Genomic DNA, 24,865 nt, shown 5'->3' with positions numbered 1-24,865 from the left:
GCGCCAGAGGTACTTGAATACCAAAAAAGAGAGTTTACTTTTCATTCCATAGATTATGAGGATCTCTGTTCCTGTTTAGCCGACTTATCTTTTCAGCTTCATTGGACTTCTGTACTCACCACTTCCACCAGACTAGGCTGCTCTGTTCTTTACCCCATACACTCTATCTCTAATCCATGCCTTTGCACTGGCTAGCCTTATTTCCATGTCATATACTCCTTCACTTTCCTTGTTGTTGCTTGTCCTTCGTTGTCCAAGAAGATCATGCATCAGGGAGATGATTCAAGGCTCACTTTTTTTTAATTAAAGCTTTTAATTTTCAAAACATATGTATGGATGATTTTTCAATATTGATCCTTGCAAAACCTTGTGTTCCAAATTTTCCCCTCCTTTCCTCCACCCTCTCCCCTAGATGGGAAGTAATCCAATATGCATTAAGCATGTTAAAATATATGTCAAAATCAACATATGTATACATATTTATGAAATTATCTTGCTGCACAAGAAAAATCAGATTAAAAAGAAAAGAATGAGAGAGAAAACAAAATGTAAGCAAACAACAAGAAAAAGAGTGAAAATGCTATTCTGTGTATAGTCCCATAATAGACAATATACAGTCCTTTCTGGGTGCAGATGGTTCTCTTCATCACAAGATCACTGGGACTGGACTCAACCTTTCATTGTTGGAAAGACCCATGTCCATCAGAATTGTTCTTCATATAGTCTTGTTGTTGCTATGATCTCCTGGACCTGCTCATTTCACTCAGCATCAGTTCATGTAAGTCTCTTCAGGCCTCTCTGAAATCATCCTGCTGGTCATTTCTTACAGAACAATAATATTTCATTACAGTCATATATTTATTCAGCCATTCTCCCAACTGATGGACATCCACTTAGTTTCTAGTTTCTTGCCACCACAAAAAGGGCTGCCACAAACATTTTTAAGACTCACTTTTTAAAGATGATGCTCAAACACCATTTTCTGCATGAAACTTTTTCTGATTTCTCCCAACTCTAAGTGCCCTCCCTCTAACTACCTTGTATTTAATATCTAGCATTTATTCAGTAGGTAGGTGCTATTAGCCTCATTTTATGGATGAGGAAACTGAAGCAGATTGCAGTTCAATAATTTGCCCAAGACCACACAGTTAGTAGCTGTTTGAAACTGGATTTGAATTCAAGTCTTTCTAACTTCAAGTCACAAGCTCTATTCACTGCTCATTTAGCTGCCTCTAGTACTAACATTTAATTACTTTTTATTTCTTTGTATTTATCCACTGTGTATACAAGTTCTAATTACTTTTATAGATACTTGTTAAGTTGTTTCAGCCTTTGTTTTTGTACCTGCAGTGAATAGTATAGTTCCTGGCACATAGTAGGTACCTAATAAATGCTTCTTATTGGATTCAACATTTGTTAAGCACCTACTGTTTTCAGGCACTGTTTTTCATACTAGAAATAAAATGAGAAAATGTTTACTAAGCCCCAACGATCTAATATTCCACCTAAGGAAAAACATTAAACAAGAAGGACAGTGACATTAAGAGTGAGGTGTTAAGGAAGATGAGCCTTGGAAGCAGGAAGTGTAGGTTGGAGGGAAAATACTTAAACTTCTAAACTTCCTGAACTTCCTTCTTTTGGCAGAATTTTTCAAGTATTTGCCATCTCCTAGGGTCCTCATAGCTAGAACAGGAAGAACGGTATATGCTATATTCTATGTGGTATTATCCATATGAGGGTGATGAATCAGGAGGTTTAAAGACCAATGTTCCACAATGTTTCTCTCATATCCAAATAAAATTCACAGAAGAATATCCCACATAGCATTGATCTCTACTGAGGTTTATTGCTCCCTCTAGAGTAAAAAGGAGTAAAAAAAAAAGAGGAAGGAAGTTTAATCACATTTTGCCAGTTTGGGGTCTGCTTCCTTGAACATTAACAGAGAGAAGGGCAGAGAAGGGAGGGAGAAGATATAGTGGGAACACACAGTAAGTTTGAAAAAGGAGCTAATGAAGTGTTGAAGGGCAATTACAACAGATTTGGCTTCCCCTTTACCCAAGCCGAGATCTTTCCCTGGAAAAATTGAGGAAATAGCTGTATTGTCCTCTTCATACAATCACATATTGCAGAGAAATGATCTTGAAACTCATTCATTCCAGCCCCTCTTTAATAAATGGGGAAACTGAGGCACAGAAAAGTTGATTCAAGATCCTTTAGCTGGCCAATAAATATTAATTAAGTTGATTAATATTTATGTGCCAGGCATAGTGCTAAGCCCTGAGCACAAAGAAAGACAAAAACAGAATCTCTACCAGCTTTGATGAAGCCAGCACATGGTAAGTAGCCATTGATCGTTAATTTTCAGTGTGAGCATTTATTATCTCAAAAGTTGGCAAATGTTACAAATTAGCCACTGATTTATTATTTTGTTGATTTTTGGCCTTCAGGTAATAGATAAATTGTTAATAACACAGATTAAACTTTAAATTGTGTAAGGCATACTTTCTCCCTACCACCAACCTATCCAATCTTCTTGACCCCTAGTTGATTATTAAACATTTATCAGGGTCTCTTTAAGGATCTCCCCCTTTAAGGAATTCACATTCTAATAGGAGAGGACATGCAAATGACTATGTACATGCAAATCTATCCAGTGCTCCTGAAAGTAATTTTATTGAAAGGAACAACTAGGTGGTGTCAGGAATGGAATGAAGAAGACCTAAATTCAAATATGTCCTCAGACACTATCTGTGTGACACCGGGCAAGTCACTTAATCCTTTTGCCTCAATTTCTTCATAAAATGGACTGGAGAAGAAAATTGCAAATCACTCCAGTATCTTTGCCAAAAAAACCCCAAATGGGGTCATAAAGAATTGAACATGACTGAAAACGAGTGAACAACAACCATCTTAGAGAGAAAGCAGTAACAACAGGAGGATGGGGAAAGACCTCCTATAGAAGGTGGGATGTAAATTGTTCCTAGGAAGCCAGGAGATGGAGGTAAGGAAAGAAAGCATCCCAGACATGGGAAGCAGCCAGTTCAGATACTGAGCTAGGAGTGTCGTATTTGAGGAAATACAAGTAGGTTTATAGAAGAGTAAAATGCAAGACAGGGATAGTTTAGGTACAAAGTAGTTAGAATATCAGGCTTGGAATCAGAAAGATTCATTTCCTGAGTTCAAATCTACCCTCAGACACTTTACCAGCTGTGTGACCCTGGACAAGTCACTTTACCCTGTTTGACTTAGTTTCCTCATCTGTAAAATGAATTGGAGAAAGAAATGTTAACACTCCAGTATCTTTGCCAAAAAAGCCCCAAATGAAGAGTCAAATGTGGCTGAAAAACAATTAAACAACCACAAAAGCATATTAAGAATATAGAAAGATAAGAAGGGGCCAGATTGTGAAGAACTTTAAAAGTCAACCACAGAATTTAATTTTTGATCTTAGAAATAATAGGGAGCTAATGAAATTTGTTGAGTAGGAGAGTAGCATGATCAGATCTGTTCTTTTTTAAATAGCTTTTTATTTTCAAAACATATGCATAGATAGTTTTCAATATTCATCCTTGTAAAACCCTGCGTTCCAAATTTTTCTTCCTCCCTTTTTCTCACTCCTCCCCCAGACAGCAAATAATCCTATATATGTTAAACATGTACAATTCTTCTATACACATTTCTATATTTATACTGTTGCACAAGAGAAATTGGATCAAAAAGGAAAAAAAGAGAAAGAAAAAAGCAAACAACTTCAAAAAGATAGAAATACTAAGTTGTGGTCCACACTCATTTCCCTCAGTTCTCTGTCTGGATGCAGATGGCTCTCTCCATCACAAGCCTATGGAATTGGCCTGAATCACCTCATTGTCAAAAAAGAGCCACAATCAGAGGTGATCATCACAAAACCTTGTTGTTGCTGTGTATAATGATCTCCTGGTCCTGCTCATTTCACTCAGCATCAGTTCATGTAAGTCTCTCCAGGCCTTTCTGAAATCATCCTTCTGGTCGTTTCTTACAGAACAATAATATTCTATAGCATTCATATATCATGACTTATTCAGCCATTCTCCAAGTGATGGGCATCCACTCACTTTCCAGTTCTTTGCCACTACAAAAAATCTGCTGAAAACATTTTTGTACATGTGGGCAAGAGATTGGGAAAATATAGATGCCAAACAATGTGGATTCATTATCACAGAATGTTAGCTTGAGAAGGACCCTGAGAGATCATCTAATCCAACATTCTCACCGTACAGATGAGGAAATTGATTCTGGCCGAGATCATGCAGCCACCAGTGGCTACTCTAAGACTCAGTTTCAGATCTCTTAAATCTAAGTCTAGCATCATTCCTTCTTTATCACAAATAAATGATAAAGTGAATCACCAAACCTTCAGTTCTGTCTTCTTGCTAAGACAAACTCTTCTACATGTAACCCTTAACCCTATTCCATCCCATCTTTTCCAGTGGATTGCCTCTATCATGCCTAATTGTTCTAATCTTCAATTGCCCCTTCTCTACTGGTTCCTTCCCTGTTGCCCACAAATATGCCGTTGTCTCTAATCCTTAAAAGCAAACAAAAAACCAAACTCATTTGATGCTTCCTATTCCTGCTGGTTTACATTCTATATTTCTTCTTTCTCAGCTGAAATCTTTCAGATTCACTCCTTCTTCTTAATGGCTTATGAACTCTTTTTGGATTTTAATATTTTTGCCTTCAATTTTTCCATCCATAAAAGGAGGAGAGTGATAAACCTGTCCTGATGGGTTTATAGTGCTGTATGTAGTGGTGGCCCCATTATATTGTGGGTAGGAAAGTATTTCGACACCAAATGTTCTACTTCTTCAATGAACCATTCACATTTTCTTCACTAATATGGCTGGGTAGAGAATGAGTCAAGTCAAGGTTGATTCAATTCAATTCAACAAATATTTGTTAAATTCCTACTATGTGGAAAGGAAATAAGGAAGGGAAGAGAATAAGCATTTATTAAGTGCCAGGTACTGTGCCAAGTGCTTCACAAATATTCTCATTTGATCCTCACCATATTCTGAGAAGTAGGGGCTGTTAGAGTCCCCATTTCACAGTTGAGGAAACTGAGGTGAAGTCAAAACTAGTAAGTATCAGAGGTCAGATTTGGACTCAGGTCTTCAGAGCACTGTACTAAACTGGGAGATGCTTAAGACATAATATCTGCCCTTATTGACTTTACAGACTAAGACAGAAACATAATCCACATTCACTTTATCACTTATTTGTGATATAGAAGGAATGATGCTCGATTTAGGTTTAGGAGAGCCAAAACTGAGTCCTAGAGTAGCCACTGGTGACTGCATGATCTCGGTCAGAAACAGTTTCCTCATCTGTACAGTGAGAATGTTGGATTAGATGATCTCTCAGGGACCTTCTCAAGCTAACATTCTGTGATAATGAATCCACATTGTTTGGCATCTATATTTTCCCAATCTCTGCCTTAGCCACTGCTCTCAAGGATCTCATGTACTAAGATAAAGGACAAATATGCAAATGACTATTACACAAAAGACAATGAGATAAGTGCAAATTAGAGGTGCAAGTAGAGTATTATTAGAAATTTAAAGGGAAAAATTGAAGAGAAGATCACTTTCACTTGAAAAGAATGAGGTAGGGAGAGATGTTAAGGGAAAACTTCATGGAGGAAAAAGCACAGGTTCTGGACCTAAGAAAGGGAGGGTTTGTCACAGACAAATGGGAGGAGAGATAATTCTATTCTATGGATGAAGGGCATTGTGACTGAAGATACAGAGATAGAAAAAAGCAGAATGAAGATTGGGGACAAGTAGTCCAGTTTGCCTAAAATTAAAGGGAAGAAATATGGAATAAATCAGAATCAGATTACAGAAGACCTTGAATGCCAGCTCCTGAAGATTTTTGTGCAGAGGAGTTACATGATCATAATGGATCGTGGCAACTGGCTCCATTACTTCCTGGCAAAGAAATGAAAGTAGTTTCAAAATTTTATATTCTTGGGCCCAAAGATCACTGTCTGCAAACAGTGACTGCAGTCATGAAATTAAAAGACACTTGTTCCTTGGAAGGAAAACAATGGCAAATCTGGACAGCATACTAAAAAGCATAGTCGTCACCTTGCTGACAAATGTCTGTATTGTCAAAGCTATGGTTTTTCCAATAGTAATATGTGGACATGAGTTGGGCTATAAGGAAAGCTGACTGCCACAAAATCAACACTTTTGAATTGCAATGCTAAAGAAGACTTTTGAAAGTCCCTTGGATTGCAAGGAAATCAAATCAGTCAATACTTAATAAAATTAACTCAGACTATGTTTGGAAGAACAAATATTGAAGCTGAAGCTTAAATACTTTGGTCACTTAATGAGAAGACAGGAAAAGATGTTAGAAAAGACCCCAGGTTAGGGAAGATTAAAAGTGAAAGAAGGGGATGGTAGACATGAGATGGAGAGATAGTGTCATGGAAGTAACAAACCTGAGCTTGGATAGATTGAGGGAGATATTATAGGATTGAAAGACTTAAAGAACTATGGTCCATGGGACCATAAAGAGTCAGACACAACTCAATTACTGAACAAGAGGTACTTTGGGAAGCTTACAAGAACAGTTTATAAAGAATATATTGGAGAGGTGAGAGACTAGAGTAAGGATATCCTCCCAGTATGAAAAGATTGACCATGTTCCCCTACTCAGAGACATCGGAATTTTAGCAGGTATTTAGGAAGCAACATTTCTGTCACTTACTAATTGAGTCACTTTTGGAGGAAGTTATTTCACCCAGCCTTAGGGCTCTTACCCTGGGCTCTGGGCCATCTTGACACAATTGAAGGGAGGTTGGATTTACCAAACTCATTGGCTCTTGCCACTCGTCACTTCCCTGGGCCTTGGTTTCCTTATCTGTAAAATGAGGGGATTGGAATAGATGAGTTCCAAGGTACCTTATGGTGTGATTTAGGAGAGCAATTGCTAGTTCCTAGTGATGAGTCTGGGGTTTAGCACCAAATGTTGAGATTGTAGGCTCCACATGTTGGGGTTCGGTCTTGTGAAGAATTTGCAATGATCATTCTCTTTGGCAAAAGGGAGATCTTTTTAGGAAATGATATTATAGATAAAATGAAGAGATAATGATAGACACCAGGAGTGGTAAATATGAAATAGAGTTGAGAGATCATATAGTTAGCAAGAAAAGGGGTTTTAATTAATGTGAGTAGAACTCACAATTGACTTTGGAGAGAAGGAATAAACCAAGAGAAAGGGAGTGATTGGAGTATGCCCTTGGCTAACAGGCTAAATCTATAGAGGAGTTTAGAACCTAAAAGAATTAGTTGGTTATACGAAGGAGAAAGTATAGAGGCACAGTGGGGGATGAGAGGAGAGAGACCATGTGGCTTGGGGAGAGTTCACAAAGATGGCATGAGCCATGGACACATTTATTGGGGAAATCCAACCTAGGAGGTTTGACATAACTTGGATTTCTGGCTGGACACAGCAAGATGGGACAGTATAGTTAAACATCCCCATCAGTGCCCTTCTCTGCTTGCCTCCATCAATACTTTAGTCTTTGTCTGCCTGGCCCCAAACTAGACCATGCTTTACATCCCATTGAATCATACACTCAACTGTCTAGTCATCTGCCCGGTCAACAGCCTCCTCCATTCCTTTTGCTCTAGGACTAGTAGTCATATTAGTGGTACTATTTCCGAAAGTTTGTATCAGTTGAACTTGCCATGGATCCTCCTTTCATGTCCATGAGTCTCCAAACCCAATCTCTCTTTCCTAACCACCTCCACATCCCATATATTGAATCTTTTTATCAGAACATAAGTCTTGTGAGGCAAGAAGAATCTCCATTTTTGCATTTGACTCCCCAGCACTTAGCATAATGCCTCCTAGGAATCAAATACTTTAAAAATGCTTTTGAATTTATTTATTTAAGGAGCAGCATTCTTCCTTCCTTCCCCCCCCCCTTCCTTCCCAAGGAGCTGCTTATCCTGCTTAGGCAGTAGTAGGTGCCTTCAAAGCCTGGGTGGTCCTGCCTCCTGAGAGGAGCTGATTCCTTGAGTAGCAGTTCTGCCCATCTTTGCAACAGCCAGGCACTATCTGGGTCCTGCTCGTATTAATGATCTATCTGAGAAATCTGGATTGAGACGCCATATAATTATATTTAAATGGCTGAAACCTGCTCCAGTCTTTTATCGCACACTCAGAGGCCCTTAAATCACGCCACCGCGGAGCAGGGAGGGGATAAATTTCCCTCTAATCCGGGAACATCTCCAGCTGAATGATCTGAATGCATTTCCATGTTCAGATGGTTTTATAGCCTCCACCCCTTACCCCAAAGAAGGGGTGTGCTGGTAAATGTTTAGCAACTGGTTCCCATGAGGGGGGAGGAATGTAAGTAGGATACACTTTTATTATGTATTATTAACACTTTATCCATTACTTGTATAAGTCTAGACAATCAACAAAACAATAAATCAAGCCCAGATTTGTGGCATTTGCCTGCTGGAGATATAAAAGCTTAGACTGAACAACTGGGCTTTCAGGAGTCGGCACACTCCTGTCCCCCAAAGGTCCAGAAAGGATCCAGGAGGGCAGATTTACCTTAAAGGCAAATGAAACAGGAGGGCAGGTCAAGACAGCCTAAAGGAAACTTCTAAAGGCCCAGAACAGAATCAGTGATAAAGAATTTTTCTTAGAGAATGTGAAGGATCCCAACTGCCCCACAGGGGCGTGGGGGGCTCAGAGAGTCTCTAAAATAGGAACCTCTTGACTTAAAGCATTGCGGGATTAAGTGACTTGTCCAAGATCACACAGTCAGTAGAGGAGACTTGAATCCAGGTCTTCCTGGCTCCAAGCTAGCCTTCTCTATCCATTATATCACTTGGAAAAGGGAATAAATAAGACAGGAAAATAGTAATAGAGAACAGAGAGAAAATGTATGAATCTAATTCTAGAGGGTGTGGGGAAGGTCGAGGTATGAATTTGTTTTCCTCACATATTGCTAATTGTATTTCAATATAATGGGCTTCTTTTGTAAAACTATGTATTTTATTTTATGCATTTAAAAATATTTTCTGAACAGTGTCCATAGTGTCCACACACACACACACACACCATCAAAAAGCCCTGCCCTAAAGAGTTTAAAAAACCCTTTCCTCCAGTTGGACTATAAAGAGGCTGAGGTTCATATAGGAGTTTGTGTGGTGCAGGTCTATTCTTAAAGAAAAAGGAAGGGTCCGTGGCCATCTCTGAGAAGTTTTGATGGGCCTGAGATGATCTCTAGGTCTTAGAGGCCCAGTACCTGTGAGGTACTTGAATGTCCTTAATGGATGTTGAGGAAACCTGGGCATCCCTAAGGAAAGTGAGTTATTTCAGTGTTTCTTAGTCCCATTCTCAGGTACTCCCAATTCCTCCACCTTGACCTTCCCCACACCCCTAGTATTAGATTCATGCACTTCCTCTCTATTCTCTGATTATTTTGCTGTCTTATTTATGCCCTTTTCCAAGTGATATAACGGATAAAGAAGCTATCTTGGAGCCAGGAAGACCTGAATTCAAGTCTCATCCACTGACTTGTATGATCCTGAACAAGTCACTTAATCCCTCAATGCTTTAGGCAACTCTCTAAAATTACAAAATGCAGAGAAAGTTCTGACCTGCTTTGGGAGAGGGAATTGCTCTGAGAGATTCCTATAATGAAATCACAGGTCTAACCACCATTCCCTGTCCTAATTTCAAGAGCACTCATTTTAACTTCAAAAAGCAGATCACTTTGTGTTCAAATCTTCCATGCAAACTTTCTAGCTGGAGGCTTTAAAAAACCTGCCAGCAATTGCAGAAGATAATAAAAATGTCCTTCTTTCCCAGGGAAATTCTGATCTGAACATAATTGGTAAATTAATTGCTAAGTGAAGGGAAGGCGCTGCAGGGTTTGTCCCCACAAGGAGTCCATTTCATTTCAGAGCATGGTTCTGGTCACTGAGTTCCACACTGCCCAAAGGCAGCCTCGTTCCAGCGCTGCCTGACCCTTCCTTATTCCCTCTTCTTCCCATCCTCATCCCCACTTTTACTGAGCACATGCTGAGTACTTGTCATGGAGGAGATGGGAGTTTTAAAGTCTACCAGCCCCTTCTCTAGCACCTACTCTAAAACAGACACCTTATTCACAAGGATAAGCCAGGAAAGGTACATTGAATAAGTCCCAACATGTGGCCCTATACAAATTCCACCACAGGGAATATATTCTGGAGAAGAGGCTGGAGGTATCATTTTGCTGGGACATGAGGCATCCTAGGACCATAAATTCACAGCTATAAAGAATCTCAGGAGCTGGTCCAACCCCCTCAGTTTACAGATGAAGAAACTGAATCTTGGGAAATAACATTTTTTGTCCAAGGTCACACAAGTCTCAGAGGGGAAATTAGAACCCAAGCTCTCTGCTTCTAGAGGAAGCACTCTTCTCTACTCTAGCATGCCATCCCTAGCTGGGGAGAATTAATCCTCACATTTCAAAAAATCTATACTGAGCCCAGAGTCTCCGCGGTCTTTCTCAAAGAAGACAACATACTTCATATCAGAGGATTGGACGAGGCCCCGGGGGAAATGTATGCTAAGTTCTTTGTGTAACCCTAAAGCCCCAGTGCCCTTGCTTATAAAAATGCATAAATAAACACAATATAGCAGAAAGAGCTGAAAACTGTTTGAGAGCAGACTCTTCCATAGATTTGCTATGAGACTGACTATAGGCAAGCCACTTCACGGCTGTAATAACATCTGTTTTCTTGTTGTGACAATCAAATTCAATTCCATTTCCATATCTATATATACACATTCATATATATGAGGTATTTATCTCTATTTAAAAAACATATGTATGTTTTGTTATTGTTCAGTTATTTCAGTCATGTCTGATGACCCCATTTGGGGTTTTCTTAGCAAAGATCCTGGAGTGCTTTGCCATTTCCTTCTCTAGCTCATTTTACAGATGAGGAAACTGAGGCAAACAGGGTGAAGTGACTTGCGCAGGGTCACCCAACTCAAGAAGATGAGTTTTCTTGACTCCAGGCCGGAAGCTCTATCCACTGTGCTACCCAGTTGCCTTATATAAATACAAATATTATATATGCACGTATACACACACCTATACATATCCATCTAGACATATAGACACAGATATATGCATGTTTCGCCCAGTGTCACCAGCATTACTGAGCTACCACGGTGTGAAGGCCCAAAGGTGTAAGGCCCCCTGTTAGTTCTTGGGCACTGGGACATTTGATAACTCCAGCTGGCTGCCTCTGACACCCCGGTTGGCCGGGAGTCCATCCAAGTGAATTTAATACTAATGTCACCCTGAACCTCACAGGTCCTGGCCAGATCTGGCCCGAGGCCCGGACGTCACCACCAATGTCCACGCCACTTTCCCAGGTCAAGTCCAGCTCTCTGCAACAGACCTTAGTCTCCGCCAGCAGATCCCACTGGGAGTGGCAATTATTTCACTTTTGGAACTTGGTTCATCGACCAAGATGAACATAATTAGATCTTTTGTTGTTGTTGTTTGTGGCAATCAGGGCCACACAGATAGTGTGGATTTGGAGTTGGGTCCTTCTGACTCCAGGGCCACTGCTCCACCCACCAGCTGCCTCACACAGTAAGATGCTAATATTGGTTAACCAAGTGACCGATGGTAGGTTGTAGCAGAGAAGTTTATTGAAAACCTCTTCCTATGTTAGGGTTGTTCTGAGAAACTCTGTGTGTATAGGTTGGACTTCACCGCTGTTGAAGGACATTTCTATGCTCCTAGGAAAATTCCAAGTTTGTTGCACAGAAGAAGCACCAGAGCAAGCATGATCAGATTCCAAAAATAATAATAAAAGTCCCCATGAATACAAAGCTTTGCAGTTTATAATGCATTTTCCTCTTAAAAGCCCTTTGAGATAGGGGGTGCAAGTCTATTATTTCTATACTGAAGAGGAGGAAATTGAATCTGAAAGTTCAAATAACTCATGGTGTTTTAGCTAGCAGGGGATAGAACTGGGTTTGAGATTCATATCTTTTGGTTCTTTCTCCTAAACTTCCTATTCTCTTTTTTTCTCCATTTCTTATCAATGTCTTTTTTTCCTTCTCTCTCCACATAGCTTCCCATTACACTTTATTCATCCTAAGGAAATCTCTTACAACAAAGAAAAAGAGCTATATATAATCCATCAACAAAACCACCTGAATCTTTGTATGCTGTATTCCACATCCAGAGTTTCCCACTTCTTTAATAAGAAGAGGGGTAAATGTTACATCCTCTCTTCACTGGAATCTGATTCACTACAATTAATATTAAGTGCAACTAACTTAACATTAATATTAAGTGTTCATTTAATTTACAATATTGTAAATTGAATTTTGTGTATTGTGTGTTGTGTATTGTATTCTCATGGTTCTTTTTTTTTTCCCTATGCATTCATTCAAGTCTTTCCACAGATCTCTGAATTAAATGAGTCAATAAGGCAGCCTTTGTTAAGTACTTTACTATGTGCCAGGAACTGTGCTAGGTGCTAGAGATACAAAGGCAAAAGTTAAAATGCCCCTGCCCTCAAGAAGCTTATAATCAAGAGGGAGGTAATATGTACACATATTAAAAATAAATAAAAATTAATTTTGAAAGGAAGAATCTAGCAGCTAGAGGGGAATGAGGAATGGTTCACATAGAAAGCAGTACTTGAGGTAAACCTTGAAAGAAACTTGGAATTCTAAGAAGTGGAGGTAAGGAGAGAATGAATAGCAGAGATGAGGGACAGACAGCCAGTGTAAAGAAGAAGGGAGAAGAGATGTTATGTATATGGAAGGCAAGATCAGTTTGGCTGGACCTTAGTGTTTGGGGAGGGAAGTAATGTGTAATAAAGCTGAAAGGAAGACAGGTTGTAAAAGGCTTTACTTGCCACACAGAAGAATTTATGTTCAATCCTTGAAGTAACAGGGCAGCCAATAAACTGTAGTTTGTTGAGTAAAGGTACAGGGGTGGGGAGGTCTGGTCACATTTTCACTTTAATTTTTTTTTAAATATTTGGAATCTGCCAAACATCAGTAAACATGCATGCTTGCACATACAAAGAAAACATCAAAAGAAGATTATACATGAAACCATCAATTCCACCATAAACAGTTTGGTTTTTCCCTCTTTTTTTCCCTTTAAATAATATAGTACATTTAGCACATTGGTTCCAAAGCTTTCCTACTTGCATTTTTCTGAAAATCCTCTTCTGGGTCTTTTTTTTAATGCTTTGTAATCACTACTCTTAATTCTTTTTGCTTTCTTTATTTTTTAAATTTTTTCTTTTTTCTTTTTTCTTTCTTTCTTTCTTTCTTTCTTTTTTTTTTTTTTTGCATTGCTGTCACTATACCTTCTCCTCCTTCCATTTGTCCCCTCCTCCTAAAAAAAAAAAATCCTCCTTTGTAATCAATATGTGTAGTCAAGCAAGATAAATCCCCACTTTGGCCTTGTCTGAAAATACATGTTTCATTCAGCACCTCTAATCCATCACCCCTCTGTCAGGAGGCGGTACTATGCTTCATCATCAGTCCTTAGATTTGTGGTCCGTCTTTACCTTGATTAGGGTTCTTAAGTCTTTCAAATGTGTTTTTCTTTATGTGACAGTGCTGACTTTGGCCCTTGCCCAGGGTTTTCTGATATTCTTAAGGGGCTGGGGGTGTCCAGTTTCTGTCATTGGTTCCACAATTGAGTGCAGCCGATTGTAGAGGGGGTCTGCTGCACCCCAGTTCCATGTAACCGTTTAACAGCTGGATTAGCTTTCACAAAGAAATATTTCAAAGGTATAGCAATAAATGACCACAATCCTCCCCCTCCCTCAACATCTGAGGGGCTCAACCCTCCCCCTACCAGTACCACCTCATTCTCTGGGGAGGAGAGCAGAATTAGATTTGCAGCTTAGCTTAGTTCCCAAACAGCATAGTTCCACACGTTTCAGCTCCAAAGCTTTCGTTGGGTTTGAGACTCCTATCTCCTGGCTTCTCTGGGTTCCCCCGATGGACTGGCCTCTGGTCTTGTCACCTGCACCTCCAACTTAAAAGACAAACAAAACAGAACAGACCAAAACGCCAAGCCTGTTCCTTGGGGACAGAGGATCTAAAGGAGGAAGGAGGGGGTGTCCTTATTCTCACTCAGCTCAGATCCTGGTGCTGAGGCTGTGTGTGAACAGGGCTTTTGCCCCTGTGGACACAGCTGGAGACATACTCTCACACACACACAGTCAGAGACAGACATGGGCAGGGACAGGGACAGACAGAGACAGATAGAGAGACAGAGAGTGAAAGACAGGCAGAGACTGTCTCATTCTGGGAGTTTAAAGGTGCAGTTAGTTCTGACTGCATAGACAATGGAAAGAGGCTGCTTCCATCCACATAGCTGAGGAACCCAGACTGTCTTTTCCCAAAAGCAGAATCCTCCATCATAGATAAGTGGAGCATGCACAAAGAATGTATGGCTTGTAAGAACTGATGCAGATAAAATAAATAGAACCATGAGAACAGTTTATGATGCCCAACAAAGCCCTCTTACATTTGCAATGTTGGAATCATTTTAAAAATTGTGCATATGGTTCTATTCACTTCATCCTGAATCAGTTCACGTAAACCCTACCAAGTTTCTTATGCTATACCTTACAGTGCATTAATATTATGTTCTACTCATATACCATAATTAGTTTAGCCATTTTCCAACTGATGGATATCCCTTTAGTTCCCAGTTTTTGGTTACAACAGAATAGTGATGCTATGAATATTTTTGTAAATATGGGTCCTTTTTCTCTTCTTTTTGTCTTTGGAATATAAGTCTAGAGGAATCACTGATTCAAAGTGTATACACAACTTAGTGATTGGGGGGGGGGTAGAAGAAAACATAGTTCTGAATAGCTTTCAGTACCATCCCCGTCAACAACTGTCACTTTCTTATCTTCATCAATCTGATTGGTGTGAGGTAAAACCTCAGCATTTCTTGCATTTCTCTTATTAACAAATTGAAGCATTTTTCTTAAAGTTGTTGGTAATTTTTTCTTCTTTTAAGAACTTCTTGTTTATAATCTATTGGGGACTAGTTCTTGCTCCGTTGTTTCATTCAGGGGAATGGTTATTGTTTCTGTTGTTTCAGTCAGTTCTCTTTGTTGGAGAAATGGCTACAAAGTTTTTTTTCTCCCCTCAATTAACTATTTGTCTTTTACTTTTAACTGCTGTAATTTTATTTGTGTAAAAGTGCTTCAATTGTCTGTTTTATTTCATATGATCCTCTTAGTCTCTTGTTGGGCCAAGGACTCTTTTGCTATCCATAGTTTTAAAAAGCATTTTTTCTTTGATCTTCTAATTTGTTTATGATGTAATATGGTCTAACTCCATTTTCTGCTAGATTGATTTCCAGTCTTGCCAGAAATTTTTTGTTGAATAGTGAGTCTTTCCTGATGATGCATAATTATTTTGGCAACTCTATGGAGACAGAATTGGAGTAGGGAGAGGCCAGAGTCAGGAGATCAGTTAAGAAGCTATTACAATTATACAGGTCAGAGTTTATAAGGGCCAGCTGGTGGCTGTGTGAATGGAAAGAAGGGGATGAATATCAGAGATGTTCTGGAGTTAGAACCAAAAAATTTGACAACTGACTGGATATGAAAGAAAGGTGAGTGAAAATGAAGAAAATTGATTGTAAGGTTGCAACCGCAAGTAGCTACAAGGATAGTGGTGCCCTTGACAGAAAGGGAGAAGTTTGGGAAAGAGTGAGATATTTCATTTGAGATGCCCATGGAACATCCAGTGTGAAGTGCTCAATAGGCAGTTGGTGACATGTGACTAGATCTTAGCAAAAAGACTAGGACTAAATATAGAAATTTGTAAACCATCTGCTTTCAGATGAAATCACTAAGAAAGTGTACAGAGAGAAAAGAAAAAAGAGTAATATATATTGGTAGTTATTGAGTATAATCCTCTAGCAAAAAGAGATTGAGAAGTAGTGGTCAGAAAGGTCAGAGGAAAACCCTGAGAGCAGTGCCACAAGAAACCCCATAGAATATATAGAAGAAAGGCCTCTAGGTGATTCAGTTGGATAGAGCACCATGCCGAGCATCAGGAGGACCTGAGTTCAAATCTAGTCTCGGACACTTCCTAGCTGTGTGACTCTGGGCAAGTCACTTAACCTTGCTTGCCTCAGTTTCCTCATCTGTAAAATAAGTTGGAGAAAGAAATGGCGAACCACGCTAGTATCTTTGTCAAGAAAACCCCAAGTGGAATCTTGACAAGTCACTCTGACAAATGACTCAGCAACAAAACATACAGAAGGAGAATTAGGATTTGGTGTGAGTGTTAGAAAGATCAGAAAGGAAGAGGATTGAGAAAAAGATTATCGGATAATAAATAAGAATTCCTCATATTTGATATTCCTTATGACACAATAGTATTCCATTACATTAAAATACTATAATTTTGTATACTTGATGAGTACCCCCTTTACATCTACTTTTTTTTCTTTTACAAAGTGTTGCTATGAATATTTTATAATATATGAGACCTTTCTTTCTGTCATTGATTTCCTTGGGGGCATGTGCCCAGTGGTGGAATTGCTGAGTGAAAGGGGCTGAATGGCTTAATAACTTTTCGAGAACAATTTGAAATTGTTTTCCAGGACTACCTGATCCATTCACATCTCTACCAGCCGTGTATTAGTGTGCCTGCCTTCCCATGACCTCTCCTACATTGCTTATTTCCATCATCTTTGTCTATTTTATAAATGTGACTCTAAGCTTTATAGTTGTTTTAGCTTTTTTAAAAAAAATTTATGTAGTGAATTTAGAACTTTTTTCTCATATGACTCTTGATAACTTCCCATTTCTTCTGAAATCTACATATCCTTTCATCATTTGTCTGGTAGGGAAATGGATCTTGTCATTTATTTCTCTCAATTTTCTATGTATTTTGACTCAGTCAAAAGACTATTTTCATCAGAGATATTTGCTGCAATGATTTTCTTCCCATCTCTACCTCTCCCCCACCACAGGCAATTTCCTTTCCTATCCTAGGTACATTTGTATTGTTGGGGGTTTTTTATTAAAGCTTTTTATTTTCAAAACACATGGTACATTTATATTGTTTGTGCAAAAGCAGTTTAATTGTATGCAATTAAATTTATCTTTTATGATCATCTTTGGCTCTGGCTTGATTTATTCTCCCTGCAACCAGAGATCTTTTATATATATATATATATATATATATATATATATATATATATATATATATATATATATATATATATATATATATATATATATACCACTCTGTTCTCTTCCTGCCCTGTCTCTTGGTCAACAGGGAGACCATGTGGTATGATGGAAAATCCCATGCACTGGAAGAGAGAAGGAGCTACGTTCTAGTTCTCGTTGGTCCAACAGCCTCTTTGGGACTTAGTTCTCTCATTTATAAAATGAGGGAGTCTAGTCACCCATTCTCTGGAGTCTGTCCTATGACCTTGGACATCTCATGATTTTCACCCTTGCCATGTAAGACCAGGTCCCTTTCTCAGTGCTAGGACATTTAAGGGGAAAGCTGGCTTTTTTAGAGACAAGGCTATTTCCTCTTGTCCCATCTCTTCTGCTGCTAATCCAGAATCAGGGAAAAGAGGGGCTAGACAGGAGCTCTTGAGGACTCAGACTGCTTCATTGTGTAGATTGAGAATACTGAGAGCCAGAGAGAAGTGACTTGCCTAAAGTCAAACACTTCTTGGCAGAGCTAGGATGAGAATCTGAGTCTCCAGCCCATCCCCCATGTTGTTCAGGAGACTCAGAGATTGTTCTTCCCCCAGGACCGACAATTCTAGTTCCCTGGCAGCAGAAACAGGAGCAAACAAACAAAAATAAATGTGTAAATATGAATTCTCTTGATTAATTATTTGAACAACGAGGGCTTTCCCTATATAGAAAGACACTTATCCTTGCTCAGATTGGAAGGAGCATGTGCTCTTTCTCTGGCTAAAGCTCTCTCCCCTTCCTTTGAAGGACCCCCTCCCACCAGACACAAGTCAAGTTTATTTACTGCACTAGCACCTCAGTTAGGCCACCAAGTCTCCCAGAAGCTCCTAGCAAATATTCAATAATTATTCATGCGCTTCCCTAAGTCCCCATTGCAAGCAGCAGCTGCGATGGGAGAGGACCTGACTGGACTTGACTCTAAGTAACACCAGTTCTCTTGTAAGCAGCTGCCCCAGTGCTGTCCCTTCCCACCATCCTCTCTTAAGCAGCCATTAGCAGCCTGGGACATCAGGGTGGTCTCTTGGCAGGTCAGAGGCCAGGGAATCTTGAGCAGAAGCAGGATGTATCTGATGAAATTCTATTCTTCCAGCTTTGGACTCCAACTTTCAGATTTATTCCAGTTCTAAATTTGTAACCTTTGTTGTAAGGTCGTCACAAATGGTTGGTGGGTTGTTGTCTTGAAGCAAACCAAAGTGACCTCGCTATGTTGGAGTTGAGGTCCAGTGCGTCCGATTGGCTGATCAGAACACTATGAGCTCTGAAGGAAGGGACCCTCAGAAGCCATTTAACCCTAGATTTATAGATGAGGAAACTGAGGCTCAAAGAAGTTGAACAATAGATCGAAGGTCACACAGATTGTAAATGTCTGAGGTAAGTTTTGTCCTCTGCCTCCAAAGCTATCAGCCTTTCTATGTCCCAGCTCTGACATATTTTCTTTGTTCTAAGGTCCCCTCTAGTTCTAACACTATATATTCTAAAGGCCCTCCTGGCTCAGACAGTATTTGTTCTCATATTCTGTACCATCATGCCTGTGAATCGAAAGACTCCTGAGTTCATGGGCAAGCTCTGACACCTATTACTCCTCTCTCTGGCCTTCTGACTCTTCTCTTACAAAAAGTAATCGCTGCCTGAGGATCGAATGAAAGGACATTTGTGAAGTACATGGGAATTGTAAAATGCCAGAAAATGGGAATTATTATGTTTATTGTTATGAGAAGAATTGGAGCTGCCCCATCTTCTGTTTCACTTCTCTCCACATCCCGGGAAGATAATGTACTGATGGCGTGACACTGGTATCCATAGTTGCATTTCTTGTTGTTCATGAAGCTGGCTTTCTGCTGCTAAGCAGGCTCTAGGAGTTTAAGCAAAGGCTGCACCTCCTACAGTTGTCTCACTCCTAGAGAAACTGGCCACAAAGGCTCCATGGAACTAGGAAATATGGAACCTCCCCCAACCCAGCTCCTTCCAGTCACCACCTGAATGTTTTGCCTGAGGGGGTTTCGGGCCCACCAGGCCCCGAAGGCTTGGTCCATGTTCTCTTGTGTATGTAACACCTCACTCAGTGGATCCTGTACCCTCTCTTTCTGTGCTGGGAGCCAAGCTTTCCACGCCTCCCAATCACAGCAAAGTACCTCATCAATCATGTTCCCTCTAATTAACTTCTAATTTACCTCTTTAGTCAAATCTGTTTACAATCAGAGACAAGAAAACACGGCTGCAGCGAGATGCAATAGCCCGGGTATTCAAGCTCCCCACGCTCCGGTGCCTCCCCATTATCCATCAGGACCCAGCTGGGGTTCGAGGCCTGCTGGCCCCCAAATGAGGTGTTGGGATGGAGTCGGGGAACTAGCTAGGGAGAGGACAGCATTGCCTTTCACTGAGGTCCCCCTGACCTTCTCCATAGCTTTTGTGCCTTATTTTTTAAGTAATGACCCAGGAGCCATGGTGAATATAAAAGCCCTCATTTCCATGGTGACTGAAGGTTTATAAAATGCTTTCTTTATAGCAACCCTCTGAGGCATAGGATACAAATATGATTATCCAGTAGCTAAACAAGTCGTGGAATGTAATTGTAATGGAATATTACTGTGTCTTCCGATGTAATGAATGTGCAGAATACGGGGAAGTCTGGGAAGACTTAAACTGATGCAACAGGAAGTAAGCAGAGCCAGGATGCGAACAATGACCACAAAAATGTCAGAGGAAAGAACGACCAGAAATTGAATCATGGAATCATAATGCCCAATCTTAGCACAGGAGAGAGGAGAAAAGGTATTTCCCTCTCATCTTTGCAGAGGTAGAAGATTCTTGTTATGGGACAATGAATGTACTGTTTTACTCAACCATTGTATAGGTTAATCTGCCACATTGCCTCCTGCCCCCTTTTATTTTCTTTTTAATTCTTTCTTTAAAGGGAATAGCTCTCTGGGGAGAGGAAAGACATATTTGGAAAGGAAGATGATGTAAAAACAAAATACAGGAATTTTTTTTTTAATATTAGGATTCTCATTTTAAAGATCTTGAAACTGAGCTTTGGAATGATGAAATTAGTTGCCTTCAGGAAACAGGTGCCCCACCTCTATCCCAGCTTGAAAGCTGTACTTCATTCCCTATTACTTAGAAACCCCTTTACTTCATTTGTGCCCCTTGCCCTCTGGCAACACCATATCCTTTAAGAGACAGGATTTTATTCAAAATTCACCTCAGTCTCTTAGGGTACTGAAAATCAAAGAATTTAATTAGGAAAAGCAGAGGGATTTCAAGGAAAAGCACCAGCAACAAACACTCCCAACACCCCTGGTCCAAATAGGACATCCCTTTTTTCCTCAGATCTTGGGGTTGAGAATCTAAAGACTCTTTGATCACAGCTCCCCCGAGAAATATCCAAGCTGAGAGACAACCCTCTTTTCTGCCACAGGAGGACACTGCAACCCAGGCTTGGCTAGGCCACAAAGTGAGGCAGTAGAAGAGCTGGGACCAGAACCTAGCTCTCTGGACTCCTAGTCCCGGTTCTGAAACCATGCAAACTTGCTGCCATTACTGATCAACCCAAGCAACCATGGGAAAATGCCTCAAGACTCCTGTGGTTCTCATTATTTATACTGAAGAAGGGCATTGTAGTGGAAAGATCTTTGGACTCTGAACCAGGCCTTGTGCTCTTAGGTCAGTCACTTCCTTTTTCTGAACCTCAATTTCCTTATCTGTAAAATGGAGATATTTGTCTCTTACAGGACAATTTAGGGGAAAGTGTTTTATGAGCCTTATAGAAGTGAGAGTTCTAATTGCATATATATTGTCTCTACTGAGGATCCTGGAGCTGGCAGGACCCTCAGGGGCCATGGAGTCCAGCCCCTTCATTTTACAGATGAAGAAACACAGACTCAGGTTAATAAGGTTGCCAGTCACATAGATAGGAAGTAACAGATGTACAGTTTTATGCTTCCCATCTTCTATGTGTTTATATAGATATATATCTATCTATATCTATCCACACACACACACACACACACACACACACACACACACACACATATATATATATATATATATATATATATAATTTTTTCTGATAAAATATAGTTCCTTGAGGGCAAGCACTGTTTTGATTTTACTTGATTAGTTTAATCTGCACATAGTGCAGTGTTTGGCACATGGGAGATGCCTGATAATGTTACTAGATTAATTGCCAGATTGATGAAGGCGGTGCAGAGTGGATAGCTCTGGGGTCACAGTGAGGTCTGCCAATCAGATGCAGGGAGTGGCAGCAGGTGCTCGGGATAAGGATGAGGGAGAAAAGTGACTTCTGCGGTAGGACATTCTTGCTTCCAAGGGGACCGAGAGACGCTATTCCAGCAAGTACAGGTCCCTTGGGTTGCCTCTTCTAGCTTACAGAGGACTGTCTGCAAAGGACCAAGAGACACCATTCCTTGCTGGTCCTTCCACCTATCTCTCGGCCTTGACTACCTGCACGAATAGTTGATTGTTATTCCATCAGTTCCCTCAACTGGTTCCCTTGCCTGAACTGCCTCACATGCTGAGAGCATATTACCCTGGCACCAAACCTCAGGCTAATGATACTAAAAGCTCCACGGAATTCATTTGGTAATGATCATCAAACTTCTACCTGGGCACACCGTGCTCACCTCAGTGATTCTGCATGTCAGCTATCAGTATAGAATGATATTCTGTATCATTTCCATATATATGTATATATATGCCATTTCCATCCCCACCTTTACTGCTCCCATGTTCTCATCTCCCTCAGTCCAGCCCTCTCCAATGCCCCACTCTAAAGCTAATCACCCTTTCCAATAGAAGGATTCTCACTGGAATATGGTGTTCCGTAGGTAACACACATTTTTCATAAGGTGGCTTAGCGAATGAAGTGCTGACTCTGAAATCAGAAAGACCCATGTTCAATTAATCTCAGACATTCCCTAACTTTATGTCCCTAAAAAACAAGCAAACAAAAAAAAACTTTATGTCCCTGTTTTGCATCAGTTTGCTCTACTGTAAAATGGGAACAATAATAACATCTACTTCCCAGAATTGTTGTGAGGATTAGATTATATTTCTAACACCCTTAGCACAGTCCTGGGCACATAATGGATGCTATACAAATGTTAGATAAAAACAATCTTAAAATCTTTTCCTTTCCCACTCCTTTTATCTTCAGGCTGTTGCTGAGAGCCGAATCCCTCCTAATGACACAGCCTCTCTGGTTACCCTTCATGACACTGGTTGTATCTTCATCTATTCCCCTTAACTCACTTGTTGGAGTGCGGGAGTTTGAATACTCTTTGTACCCTACTGCCATGTAAGAGCCCTCAGTAATCTCTTTTCCTCGGAGGTTCACTGAATCCATATCTATAGCCGAATCAAAATTCTGGTAGTTGTCTATCAACCTCCAGGATATTCCCCTTCTTTCCTCAATGAATTCAGTGCCTGGTTCCCAATCTTTCTCTCCTCCTCGATTCCTACTCTCCTACTTGAGGACGTCAACATACACATAAGCTCCCAGTTCCTCAGTAATGACATAATCCTCCTCACCACCTCAGCTACACAGAGAAAACATGTCATTCTCTTAATCTTTCCAAGACCCACAAATTCTCCATTTCCATCTTCGTGAATAGTGAAATTCTCTTATCTGATCGCAATCTGTTGTCATTCTCCTCCCTCAGTCTTGCAATTCAAAAACTTGTTCTTTTTCTTCACTGTGACCTCCCTTCCTCTGATCCCTTAGTCATCTTCCAAGTCACCCTCCCTTCACTGGATGGAGACACACTGACGCCACCTTGGACATTAATAAATTAGCTCGACTCTGTGCCGGACTTTTCTCTTGAATCCTTTGCCCTTTGTTTCTACTGCCAATCTTGTCTTGCAAACAGCAATAATTGATCAGCTTTGGATTACTTCCACCATCTTCTGCCTTCACTCCTGCTTACATCATGCCAAACAAAGCTGGAGAAAAATCACAGAACTGCATTGACTGAATCCACTACAAATTTATGTTACAACTGGGCCCTACTGCAGCAAGGCAAACTTTTTACACCTCCCTAATTGATTCATTTGCCTATTTATCACAGCAGATCTTTCAAACCTTTTCACCCTCCTTCTCAAACTTCTAGTCACTCACCTTTCCCTTCCTCAGCTGGGAATCTTGCTTTATATTTCACTGGAAAACGAAATTGTTTGCCAAAAGCTTCTTTTTTTCCCTTTCTCCTCACCTCACATGTCTCAGATATCTTCTGCCATTATCTTTGCTTAACACCTGTTTCCCATGAAGAGATGACCTTTCTCCTTGTCAAGGAAAACCCCTCAACATGGACGAATGATCCCATTCTATCCCTTCTTTTTCAGCAGATTGACCCCTTTATCATTCCCTCTCTCTCTCTCCTACCTTCAGTCTCTCCCTATCAATTGGCTGCTTCCTACTGCCAACAAGTATATCCAAATCTCCTAGACTATCAAAAAAAAAAAACCCTTCATTCAATCCACTATTTCCTGCTAGCTGTCATCTCTCTTTTGTGGATAGAAATCTGTCCACAAAAGAGGCTTCCACTTCCTTTCCTCTCAATCTCTTCTTAATTCTCTAGTTTGGGTTCTGACCTCATCATTCAACACAAACTTCCCCCTCCAAAGAGGAAGAAGCATGGAATGGAATCGCTTGGATAAACAACTATGCAGATGGAAGAAAGACCAAGGAATCATCAAAAAAACCAGGTCTGACCATGGTTCTTCTCTGCTCAAGAAGCTTCAGAGTCCCTGTTACCTTTAAGAAAAAAATAAAGACTTTTTTGTGAGATCTTTGAAGCTTGATCTCTTACAAATTGACTCCAGACTGCTTTCCAGTCTAGTGTACTTGCTGTTCCCCTATGCATGGCATTAGTCCAGACTCCCCATACTACTCCTTCTTTGAGTCTGTAGGTATAAATCCCTAGCTTCACCCAGCATTTAACACAGTGCCTGGCACATAAAAAGTCCTTAATAAATGCTAGTTAACATCCAAAAATGACTCCAATCAAGAGCCACCTCCCACTTTCCTAATCCCTCCTGCCCTTGTTAGCAGCCCTCCTCCAAATTACTTTGTATTTACTTCTTATTTTACACATTGTTTCCTTTCAGTGGAATGTAAGCCCTAAGAGAGTAAGGGCTATGTTCCTTTTGGTTTTGCATCTCCATTCCTAGGACAATGCCTAGTATATTATAAGGGTTTAATAAATGCTTGTTTAACTCAATTGAGTAAATAACGAGAAGAGGCTGGAAACAATTTGGTAGATAATAGGTAACCCGGTTGAACCTTCTCAACATTCCTCTCCAATTATAAAATAATGACCCAAATTAAATTTTGAAGCAACAGAATCCACAAAAGGTCATGGTGAGACATTTATCTAGCCTAAGAAAATTTAGGGAGTTGATAGAAAAAGTTTGTGAGACCAGGTAGAATCTTGTCTGGAGCCCATACATGGTGGTTGCAGATCGAGCAACAGCTTCTGGAGCTTTCAACCCAGAGTTGATAAGGGGTCGGGCAACTGGTCAGAAAGAAATTACAGGGAATC

Source organism: Sminthopsis crassicaudata, chromosome 2, assembly GCF_048593235.1.
Source record: "Sminthopsis crassicaudata isolate SCR6 chromosome 2, ASM4859323v1, whole genome shotgun sequence".
NCBI classification, from domain to species: domain Eukaryota; kingdom Metazoa; phylum Chordata; class Mammalia; order Dasyuromorphia; family Dasyuridae; genus Sminthopsis; species Sminthopsis crassicaudata.
This window is presented reverse-complemented; position numbering follows the sequence as displayed.